This window comes from Ascaphus truei, chromosome 9 (genome assembly GCF_040206685.1).
Source record: "Ascaphus truei isolate aAscTru1 chromosome 9, aAscTru1.hap1, whole genome shotgun sequence".
NCBI lineage: Eukaryota > Metazoa > Chordata > Amphibia > Anura > Ascaphidae > Ascaphus > Ascaphus truei.
In genome coordinates, this window is record NC_134491.1 from 61781412 (window position 1) to 61793366 (window position 11955).

The window sequence follows — 11955 nt, forward strand, 5'->3', positions numbered from 1 at the left end:
AATATGCAGAGTTAACATAAAATAAACGGAGTGTCCACGTGTTCTACACAAGTATAATTTGAGTGCAATTTATATTGAGAGCATAACAAAACGCAAAGAAGTTTGATTAAGAACGCGTGTGCTCGGCACCCACCCCCCGTTTTAGCTATTTGCACTTCTATAATTATACTAAATGTAAATTCCTAGTCTGTGTGTGTGTCTGTCTATGTGTGTGTCTGTGTGTCTGTCTGTGTCTGTGTCTGTCTGTGTGTGTGTCTGTCTGTCTGTGTCTGTCTGTGCCTGTCTGTCTGTGTCTGTCTGTGCCTGTCTGTCTGTGCCTGTCTGTGTCTGTCAGTCTGTGCCTGTCTGTGCCTGTCTGTCTGTCTGTCTATGTCTGTCTGACTGTGTCTGTCTGTCTGTGTCTGTGTGTCTCACTGTCTGCCTGTGTGTGTCTCTGTGTGTGTGTCTGTGTCTGTGTGTCTGTGCCTGTCTGTCTGTGTTTGTCTGTCTGTATCTGTCTGTCTGTGTCTGTCTATGTCTGTCAGTGTCTGTGTGTTTGGCTGTCTGCCTGTGTGTGTCTCTGTGTGTCTGTCTATCTGTGTCTGTCGGTGTCTGTCTGTGTGTGTGTGTCGGTCTGTGTGTGTGTGTCCGCCTGTGTGTCTGTCTGTCTGTATCTGTCGGTCTGTGTGTCTGTGTGTCTGTCTGTCGGTCTGTGTGTCTGTGTATGTGTGTCTGTCTGTGCCTGTCTTTCTGTGTGTCTCTGTCTTTGTGTCTGTCTTTCTGTGTGTCTGTCTGCCTGTGTCTGTCTGTTTGCCTGTGTGTGTCTGTCTGTGTCTGTCTGTCTGTCAATCTGTCTGTGTCTGCCTGTGTGTGTCTGTGTCTGTCTGTCTGTGTGTCTGTCAACCTGTCTGTGTCTGTGTGTCTGTCTGTCTGTGTGTGTGTCTCTGTCTGTCTGTGTCTGTCTGTCTGTGTCTGTGTCTGTCTGTGTGTGTCTGTCTGTGTCTGTCTGTCTGTGTGTCTGTTTCTGTCTGTGTGTGTCTGTCTCTGTCTGTCTGTGTCTGTCTGTCTGTGTGTCTGTTTCTGTCTATGTGTGTCTGTCTCTGTCTGTCTGTGTGTCTGTCTATCATAAGGCCTGGACTGAGTAAAACGATGGCCATGAGGAAGAAATCCATGGACCTGGGATTCGGGCAATGTGACAACTGCGGCGATAGTGGAAGATAAGATCGCTTTCCCAGAACTCTGAGTGGCGGACTCATTGGGTTGCCAGTCAAAGGCTCTTCCTGCAGCATACTGCCATCCAGAAGGCATGTCCATGACGCAGAATACCATCATGCGGTGGAAAGAAATAGTGATGCAAGACCCAGTGGCCAGAGCCATACATGGACCATCCAGGAGAACAACTCCGCCTTAGTGAATCGTGCTCCTACTGACACGGTCGCTGTTATCATGAGGGACTGGGGCAAGTTCCGCATGGATCGTGGCCATCTCTACTGGGTTGTGCCCTATCATAACCATCCCGATAGGAAACAACTCCTCCTGCCCAGAAGCTTGCAGTACACTGTCCTACGATCTCTGCATAATGATCACTTACTGCACCGACACACTTTATTCGAGCAAATACCCGGTATGTACCTGGCAGATACCTGGAATGCGCCACTCCTCACCTCTGACAAGCCCCGTTGCATTTGCCTTCCCAGCCTGGGTTCATGCCTGGCTGATGGGCGGCTGATCTGTTAAATGATAATGATTAGGATTTAATAGGCTGCAATGCTTCGCGTGTCTACCAGATGGCATAAATTCATGAATTGTAATGCAGTATATATATATATACTGTGCAGTATTGCAGCCAGCGGGAATAAAATGCTTCAATCCCTGCCTGGAAAATAACTCAATGCACTCGGGCAGAAAACTGTCACAAACCTCAATACACCCGGGTATACCCGAATTCGTGGGACTAGCCAAGCTCGAATAAAGTGTGTCGCCAGTGTACACCTGGGAGTGGACAAAACCTGTGGCTTAGTAAGAGACCGGTTCTTCTGGCCCAAGACACGGGAATCAGTGGAGCGCCATTGCCGGTAGTGTCTGCTATGCATACAGTGGAAAACACTGCCCACACGCGCAGCCCCAATGAGCCACTTAAAGAGCTCTGGTCTCATGAACCTAGTCTGCATGGAGTTCCTCTGCATCAAGGCAGACTCAAAGGGCATCGGGATCGTCCTGGTAGTGACTGATCACTGCACCCAATACGGTCAAGCGTTTCCCCCAAGGACCAGAAAGTGCTCACCGTAGCCAAAGTACTCTGGGAAAAGTACTTAATCCATTACGGGTTGCCTAATCGGATGCACTCCGATCAAGAGAGAGACTTCGAGAGCAAGTTGGTCAAGGAGCTTCTGAACTTACTCAATATCGAGAAGTCTCGCACAACTCCCTACCACCATGAAGGTGACACCCTGCCGGAAAGGTTCAACCAAACCCTCCTATATATGCTAGGCACTCTGAAGGGCTCCGAGAAGGCCAGCTGGAGCAAGCATGTTGAGCCACTAGTGCATGCATACAATTGCACCAGACAGAATTCACTGGGTACAAACCCTATTTCATTATGTTTGGCAGAGAGGCGCGACTACCTGTGGATATTCACCTGGCAGTATCTAATGATGTGGTACCGAATATGACACACTACAAGTATGTGAGACGGCTCCAGAATAACCTCCATAGAGCATATCAGCTGGTCGAGAAAGCCACCGCCAGGATCCACGAAAATAACAAGCGGAGGTATGACCATAAGGCCACTATTGGGAACTTCAACCTGGAGATGCAGTTCTCCTGAGAAATGTAGGAATACCAGGAAAGCATAAGTTAGTGGACCACTGGTGAGAAGCTCCCTTCGAGGTGGAGTCGCCTCCCTGTATACCGTATCCGAGATGCTGATGGAAGGGTAAGGGTCTGGCATCAAAATCACTTGCTACCTATTCCTCACGTGGGGGAAAGTGAACCTGAACCAGCTTCAGAAGTGCCAGCAAGGGAGTCAGAGGAGTCCAGTGAAACTCCGGATGTAGTAGCAGAAAATATTCAGGATCCTTTGAAAGGAACCTCTGCCAACACAAATGGAGACTGGTGGGCACCACCCAAAGAAGTAATGGGTAATGGGCCAGTGCCCCATGCACCCTCCCTTCAACAAGCCAACAACTCGACCCAAAGAGTCCGAGTTTCATCCCCAATAGAGACTATATAGCTTCAGATTCACTCCTTATGAGAGGCCAGGGCCTCAAGCTGATGGTAGCCTCTCCACGCAAGAAGACGTCGAGAAGAGATTCCCAGGAGTCAAAGAGTGAGACGCCCTCCAACGAGACTGGCGTATGATTCGTTCGGGGCACCTCAGTATGAGTCTCAGCAGCTGTCTCGGAGATGGTTTTCATCCATAACAACCATGCTCACTGTGTTAAATATGGTTTAGATGCCTATTGTACATAGTAAGTTGTATATGTTGATATGCATTTTTCATTATATAAAATCTGTGTAGTATGTTGTTCTCAAGCGGGGTCGTTGGATTCTCCACCAGGGGGAGCATGTAGCTGAGACCCCCTTTCTCCTGCCATAGGTGCGGGGGAGCTGGTGGCTAGGTGCTGGACCCCTGCATGATCGGGAAGCTGCTCCGGCGGCCATCTTGGAATGTTGTGCATGTGTAATGCACATGCGCAGTGAGTCGGTAGTTGTGGTGGCCATCTTAGCGGCTCCGCAGGACACTATAGTGGGACTACATGTCCCAGCATCCTCAGGGGCAGATGCAGGGAGGAGAATATAGCTTTGGCGTGCAAACGGACCGTGCGTCAGTCGAAAGGAGGGCAACAGGGAAGGTAGTGTCCAGGGGGCAGTGCTTCCCTGGACTAGGCCAAAACTTGCCCCATAGACCCCAGCTTGGCCCTGAGTCACCCCAGCCTGAGTATTGCAGGGAAGGCCCCAGCATAGGGACGCTTCCCCTTAGTACACAGTAGTACTATTGCACCGGTGATCGGATGGCCACGTGTTTCCCTGCAGCCTGGGACCAGGCCAGGGCTCTACAGACATTGTGTGAGACCCTCCAGCTGGAGCACGCACTTCACAAGGCGGATCGGACACGTCAGGAGTGAAGGGATTATTGGAGGCCCCACTTTGTGGGACCAGACTTATCCTCTATTTCATGCCTGGCATTTGTGTCTGTCTGTGCCTGTCTTTCTGTGTTTCTGTCTGTGTGTGTCTGTCTTTCTGTGTGTCTGTCTGTCTGTGTGTGTCTGTCAACCTGTGTGTGTCAGCCTGTGTGTGTCAACCTGTCTGTGTCTCTGTCAACCTGTGTGTGTGTCTGTCTGTCTGACTGTCTGTGTCTGTCTGTATCTGTCTGCTTGTCTGTGTGTCTGTCTGTCTATTTGTGTGTGTCTGTCTATCTGTGTGTGTCTGTCTACCTGTGTGTGTCTGTCTGTGTGTCTGTGTGTGTCTGTCTGCTTGTCTGTCTGTGTGTGTGTGTGTGTGTCTGTCTGTCTCTGTCTGTCTGTGTGTGTCTGTCTCTGTCTGTGTCTGAATATCAAGAAGGCCTGTCTGTCTGTGCCAGATAAGAACCTCTTGTCCCACCCAGTCAGCCCTTTTTCCCATCTGCTGTAAAACCTCAGACTGTTTGATATTTGACTTTCTTTCGTATTAAGAACACCGCAATTTCAATGTTTGAATTACCTTGCTGTGTCAGCCCCCTACCACCTCTGTGTCATTTCCGGTTTATCGAGACAGCCGCGTCACTTCCGGTTTTTGATTTTCACGGCGATTTGCAAATCTAGCAAATTGGGACCACTATAAGAGGGCGAGTATGGCACACCTACCTGTACTCTCCGACGAAGCGCCACACAGGCGTGAAACGCGTTAGAGACAGAGGCTTTTTTCCTGCACCCATTCCTGTCTGCACCATGACTTTTCAATAAAGGATTTTATTTTATTATACTGCTGCTGTCCCGTGGATCCAGTTTCTTTTCTGTGCGCTGCACTTCTACATTCGTGGCTACCTGAACTTCTCTCTACTGGCAGAAGCACGCATTCCAGAAGGCACAATGGGCAAGGTCACGTGAGTTTGTACCTTATACAGTACTTAGAGGTATTTTATTGGTGTTCAAAGCAGGTTGTCAGTACCAGTCCACATTGGCAGTGAGGGGGTGGGGCTCATATATCTCCATTACCCACACTCACCAGGACATTTATTCAGGTGTCAGACACATATGCTCACCCATATATACCTCACTCATTTATATACCTTAACCCAGCCTACCACCTTCAATCAAGAAATCATTGTTTATTACATATCTTGTCACTAGAGCACTATTTTCGAACTATGTTCTTCTCCCTGGTCCCAGTGGTGGAAGCTTAGGCCTCCTGTGAGCAACAGGTATAGCAGATATAGTCACCTGCGTAGTTTCCTTAGGCATAGGGAAAAGGGGCTACATAAGCATAGACACAGATACACCGTCTTGCCCTTCCCACCACACACTTAGTCATGCCTGCTCACACACATATAATACACAATTAGCCCCCCTATTAAAAAATAACACAGTCATGCCCCCTCCTCCACAGACACAGTCATACCCACACACATATGCACACACGATCATATCCACGCACACACAAACCCACTCACACAGTACACCCAGTCATGCCCCTTGCCAATACTCGCAATAGAATACAGGTTAGTTGTTGGAAGTCGGAACGACTCTGAAATGGCCCCACGTCCAGCCTCACGCCGCCTCTCATTTCTTTTTGATACACATATAAATTACATGGCACAGATGCTACAACATCGCCAACTGCAAGACACTTTTTTTATAACTCAGTGGTGTGTATGACATTTAAAATACAAGTTCCATCAGTGAGACTCACGCCGTTGCCATAGAGACGCTAGTGGGGAGTCTTCTGTTATACAAGATGCTCCCCTGGAGAGTTAGATGCTCACTGCCGCTCTGACAATGTCTCTCTGCATCTGCACAGCGCTCAGAACACTGCAGAGCGGCTGCACTGGGACTCAAAGCTCACAATCAAACACTAGCAGCTATCGTAGAGTCAAAACAGATACCAAGGGGGCCATATACCAAGCGGGTGTCCCTTCTGTAGTAATTCTGATGCTTAGAGAGGCATTGCCATCCTTCCATCTTATAATGTACAATGTCGTTTTGCTGCTAAAGGACCAGCAGTGCTCCGCTCCCTGCTCTAGCAGTGCAATGGGTAGTTATTATTACCTACTATGGCCGTGTGCCTCAATAGGAGGAGTTTGGGGGAGGCATTATATGGGGCAATAAGAGGAGATATAAGGAGAATTTATAGGGAGCAATAAGAGGAGTTATATAGAGTGGTTATATAGAGCAATAGGAGAAGTTATAGGCAGCAGTTATATTGAGCAATAGGAGTTATAGGGAGCGGTTATATAGAGCAAGAGGAGGAGTTATGGGTATCGGTTATATGGAGCAATAGGAGGAGTTATAGGGAACGATTATATCGAGAAAAATGAGTCGAGCGGTTATATGGGGCACAGTTAGTTGGAGCAATAGATGGAATCATCATAAGAGGTAGCAAGGGAGTTGCTTGCTGAAAATATAATAACTGATATATACATTTCTTGTCAAGCTCATATGATGTATTTGCCTAAAAAACCTTATTGAATTTGCTGGATATGAGTGAATGTTGCCTAACTGAGCTCACCCTTCCAAAAGAACCGCGTCTGACCCTCATGACTCACGTGTGCCGTGCAATGCACGCGGGTTCACATCGTGGGTTAAAGATGCAATCCACAGCACCTTATTTTAAAGCAGTGAAGCGAAGTGTCAGGTTTTATCTGCTCTCCGCAGCTGCACCGTTTTGGAACGGCATTCTGCAAGCTGTCAATAAAGTTTCCCATTAAATTAAATGGCTTATTGACCGACTGGAGCTTTTGCAGGCAGGAGAGCAGTGGGGGAGTTGGAAGGAGGTCCTTCCCCAGTGGAAACATTCTCCCGGTCACTGCTCACTAAATCAGCCCGTAATAGAGTTTGAAATCCCAGTACCCGGCTTGTGTTCCTTTTTTATTTGTTTTTAATTTGTATCAATGGTAATTCTGTCTCTTTCAATTTATGTCATGGCTGGACGTGTGCAGACCCTGCTTCTCTCCAGAGCGGTTCCTTTGAGAACTGTATATCAGTCTTTCTCTATTGGAAACATCGAATTTGACTGCAGATAAGAACCTCTTGTTCCACCCAGTCTGCCCTTTTTCCCATCTGCTGAAAATTCTCAGATTATTTGATATCTGGCTTTCTTTCGTATTAAGAACACCGTCCTTTCTATGTTTGAATTACCTTGCTGTGTCAGCCCCCTACCACCTCTGTTGGGAGTCTATTCTACCAATCTACTACCCTTAAAGGCATTCTATCTTGTAGTGTATGCACCGGGCGTAAGCTGATCAGGCGCACGGGTAAAATAAATAAATAAATACAGTGAAACGGCGAAAAAACTAGATAACCCTTTCACAGCTTGAGAGGTCAGCAAAGATGCATTATATATGTGTAGGAATATATGAAATATATATGATTTCTATAATATATTTATATATGTCTATATATCTTTCTATATACATCTATCAATATATAATAAAATAAAAAACGAATAGACGATACCGTTCTGTGACTAACGAAATGCATTTACTTGTGCGAGCTTTCGAGATACACTGATCTCTTCTTCCGGCGATGTTACAATGCATAAAGCATGAAAGGTTTTTTTTTACTTATAAACTGTGCATCCTGGAATGTATCTGTGACTGAAGCCTATCCCTCCCCCCTGTGCAGTATGCGATTTATGACGATTTGTGAATCTCGTCAATTTCAGCTCCAGGGACCACCTGCTCCCGAGATACTTAGCTACATAGGGAGTGCCGGTATTTCGTGCTCACGTTTAAAGCTCTCGGTTACAAGGGCCAATAGGAAACCGCAAGGGATGATGTCATGGCTTCGTATTGGCCTGTGTGAAGCAGGACATTTAAACCTGATCAGGAGATACCGGCACCCCCTACGGAGGTAAGTATCACCGGAAGCAGCATATCCTCAGCACCTCTCCAAGGCGCAGGGCACCATCACCACGGTATGTCCTCAGCGCCTCTCCCAGCCGGGCATCTCCACTGCAGCATGTCCTCAGTGGCTCTCCCAGTCATGATCCTAAGCCGCAGCATGTCCTCAGCACCTCTCCAAGCCATGGGGTATCGCCACTGCAGGATGTCCTCTGCACCTCTCCTAGCCAGGCACCTCTGCCACAGTATGTCAGTGCCTCTCCCAGCCACAGGGCACCTCGCCGCAGCTTGTCCTTAGCACCTCTCCCAGCTGCAGGGCACCTCCACCACAGCATGTCCTCAGCACCTCTCCCAGCCGCAGGGCACCTCCACTACAGCATGTCCTCAGCACCTCTCCCAGCCGCAGGGCACCTCCACCACAGCATTTCCTCAGCACCTCTCCCAGCCGCAGGACACCTCCACCACAGCATGTCCTCAGCACCTCTCCCAGCCGCAGAGCACCTCCACCACAGCATGTCTTCAGTGCCTCTCCCAGCCGCAGGGCACCTCCACCACAGCATGTCTTCAGCGCCTCTCCCAGCCGCAGGGCACCTCCACCACAGCATGTCCTCAGCACCTCTCCCAGCCACAGGGCACCTCCACCACAGCATGTCTTCAGCGCCTCTCCCAGCCGCAGGGCACCTCCACCACAGCATGTCTTCAGCGCCTCTCCTAGCCGCAGGGCACCTCCACCACAGCATGTCTTCAGCGCCTCTCCCAGCCGCAGGGCACCTCCACCACAGCATGTCTTCAGCGCCTCTCCCAGCCGCAGGGCACCTCCACCACAGCATGTCTTCAGCGCCTCTCCCAGCCACAGGGTACCTCCACCACAGCATGTCCTCAGCACCTCTCCCAGCCGCAGGGCACCTCCACCACAGCATGTCTTCAGCGCCTCTCCCAGCCGCAGGGCACCTCCACCACAGCATGTCTTCAGCGCCTCTCCCAGCTGCAGGGCACCTCCACCACAGCATGTCTTCAGCGCCTCTCCCAGCCGCAGGGCACCTCCACCACAGCATGTCTTCAGCGCCTCTCCCAGCCACAGGGCACCTCCACCACAGCATGTCTTCAGCGCCTCTCCCAGCCACAGGGCACCTCCACCACAGCATGTCTTCAGCGCCTCTCCCAGCCGCAGGGCACCTCCACCACAGCATGTCTTCAGCGCCTCTCCCAGCCACAGGGCACCTCCACCACAGCATGTCTTCAGCGCCTCTCCCAGCCACAGGGCACCTCCACCACAGCATGTCTTCAGCGCCTCTCCCAGCCACAGGGCACCTCCACCACAGCATGTCCTAAACACCTCTCCCAGCCGCAGGGCACCTCCACCACAGCATGTCCTCAGCACCTCTCCCAGCCACAGGGCACCTCCACCACAGCATGTCCTCAGCGCCTCTCCCAGCCGCAGGGCACCTCCACCACAGCATGTCTTCAGCACCTCTCCCAGCCGCAGGGCACCTCCACCACAGCATGTCTTCAGCGCCTCTCCCAGCCGCAGGGCACCTCCACCACAGCATGTCTTCAGCGCCTCTCCCAGCCGCAGGGCACCTCCACCACAGCATGTCTTCAGCGCCTCTCCCAGCCGCAGGGCACCTCCACCACAGCATGTCTTCAGCGCCTCTCCCAGCCACAGGGCACCTCCACCACAGCATGTCTTCAACGCCTCTCCCAGCCGCAGGGCACCTCCACCAGAGCATGTCTTCAGCGCCTCTCCCAGCCGCAGGGCACCTCCACCACAGCATGTCCTCAGCGCCTCTCCCAGCCGCAGGGCACCTCCACCACAGCGTGTCCTCAGCGCCTCTCCCAGCCGCAGGGCACCTCCACCACAGCATGTCTTCAGCACCTCTGCCAGCCGCAGGGCACCTCCACCACAGCATGTCCTCAGCACCTCTCCCAGCCACAGGGCACCTCCACCACAGCATGTCTTCAGCACCTCTCCCAGCCACAGGGCACCTCCACCACAGCATGTCTTCAGCGCCTCTCCCAGCCGCAGGGCACCTCCACCACAGCATGTCTTCAGCGCCTCTCCCAGCCACAGGGCACCTCCACCACAGCATGTCTTCAGCGCCTCTCCCAGCCACAGGGCACCTCCACCACAGCATGTCTTCAGCGCCTCTCCCAGCCGCAGGGCACCTCCACCACAGCATGTCTTCAGCGCCTCTCCCAGCCGCAGGGCTCCTCCACCACAGCATGTCCTCAGCGCCTCTCCCAGCCGCAGGGCACCTCCACCACAGCGTGTCCTCAGCGCCTCTCCCAGCCGCAGGGCACCTCCACCACAGCATGTCCTCAGCACCTCTCCCAGCCGCAGGGCACCTCCACCACAGCATGTCCTCAGCACCTATCCCAGCCACAGGGCACCTCCACCACAGCATGTCTTCAGCGCCTCTCCCAGCCACAGGGCACCTCCACCACAGCATGTCTTCAGCGCCTCTCCCAGCCACAGGGCACCTCCACCACAGCATGTCTTCAGCGCCTCTCCCAGCCGCAGGGCACCTCCACCACAGCATGTCCTCAGCACCTCTCCCAGCCGCAGGGCACCTCCACCACAGCATGTCTTCAGTGCCTCTCCCAGCCGCAGGGCACCTCCACCACAGCATGTCTTCAGCGCCTCTCCCAGCCCCAGGCCACCTCCACCACAGCATGTCTTCAGCGCCTCTCCCAGCCGCAGGGCACCTCCACCACAGCATGTCCTCAGCACCTCTCCCAGCCACAGGGCACCTCCACCACAGCATGTCTTCAGCACCTCTCCCAGCCACAGGGCACCTCCACCACAGCATGTCTTCAGCGCCTCTCCCAGCCGCAGGGCACCTCCACCACAGCATGTCTTCAGCGCCTCTCCCAGCCACAGGGCACCTCCATGTTACGCCGGTGCTGCTCGCAGACCAGACCCGTTCCTTTCACTGAGGTGAGGAACGTATAGAAGCACGCACCCGCAGCAAAGGGAGCGTGTCCGGAGTGTGGTGATTTTGGCGTTGCCAGGCCAGGTGTATTTCGCTAGCAATACTTGCCGGTACCGGTGTAGAAATGCCGTTGTCGTTGCCGTTAGCCAAGGTCTGGGATTGGAGAATTCTGGAAGGTCGTTTGTCCAAGCAGGGGTCTAGAGCCAGAGAGAGACGTCCGCCAAGCCAAGTCGTAACCTGAGTGAATGAGAGAGAAAACGCCAGAGTAGTAATCCAAGTGAAAACTATGTCGAGCAATGAATGATAGGAAGGACTGGCATTATAAAGTGTGGCTGACCAATCAGAAGTGAAGGCAGACCTGGAGGACTGCGTGGAGCCATCCTGGATAGGTTCCCTTGATTGGCAGGCAGGTGAGGACTCTTGTCTTGACAGGAGATCATATTTCTGTATTGGGGGCGGGTCTTCACTGCCAGAGCAGTGAATAAATTAACTTCGCCCGGCGCGCGCTGTTCAGGCGCGCGCCCGAGCAACATGGCGGCCGCGTGAGGTACTGCTGGAAACTGGGGACGCCGAGGACGATGGGGAACCCCCAGAACCGACGGAGGTGAGTGGCGCTGGCGAGAGGTGCGCGCCACGGCAGCAGGAGGGAATATATCAGCAGAGGAACCAGGGCGCGGGCGCCGCGATCCCTGATTCCTCACACTCCACCACAGCATGTCTTCAGCGCCTCTCCCAGCCACAGGGCACCTCCACCACAGTATGTCTTCAGCGCCTCTCCCAGCCGCAGGGCACCTCCACCACAGCATGTCCTCAGCGCCTCTCCCAGTCGCAGGGCACCTCCACCACAGCATGTCTTCAGCGCCTCTCCAAGCCGCAGGGCACCTCCACCACAGCATGTCTTCAGCGCCTCTCCCAGCCACATGGCACCTCCACCACAGCATGTCCTCAGCACCTCTCCCAGCCGCAGGGCACCTCCACCACAGCATGTCCTCAGCACCTCTCCCA

At 52.6% G+C, this 11955-nt stretch overlaps 1 long non-coding RNA gene across 1 annotated transcript in view; it reads right to left on the reverse strand.

Moving 5' to 3' along the window:
* LOC142502309 (uncharacterized) overlaps window positions 1-6848 on the reverse strand; it is a 96682-nt gene extending 89834 nt beyond the window's left edge. The window contains exon 1 of the long non-coding RNA XR_012803734.1: window positions 6685-6848. This is a non-coding gene — a long non-coding RNA (uncharacterized LOC142502309). The remainder of the gene's footprint in view (window positions 1-6684) is intronic.
* Window positions 6849-11955: the final 5107 nt, after the last annotated feature.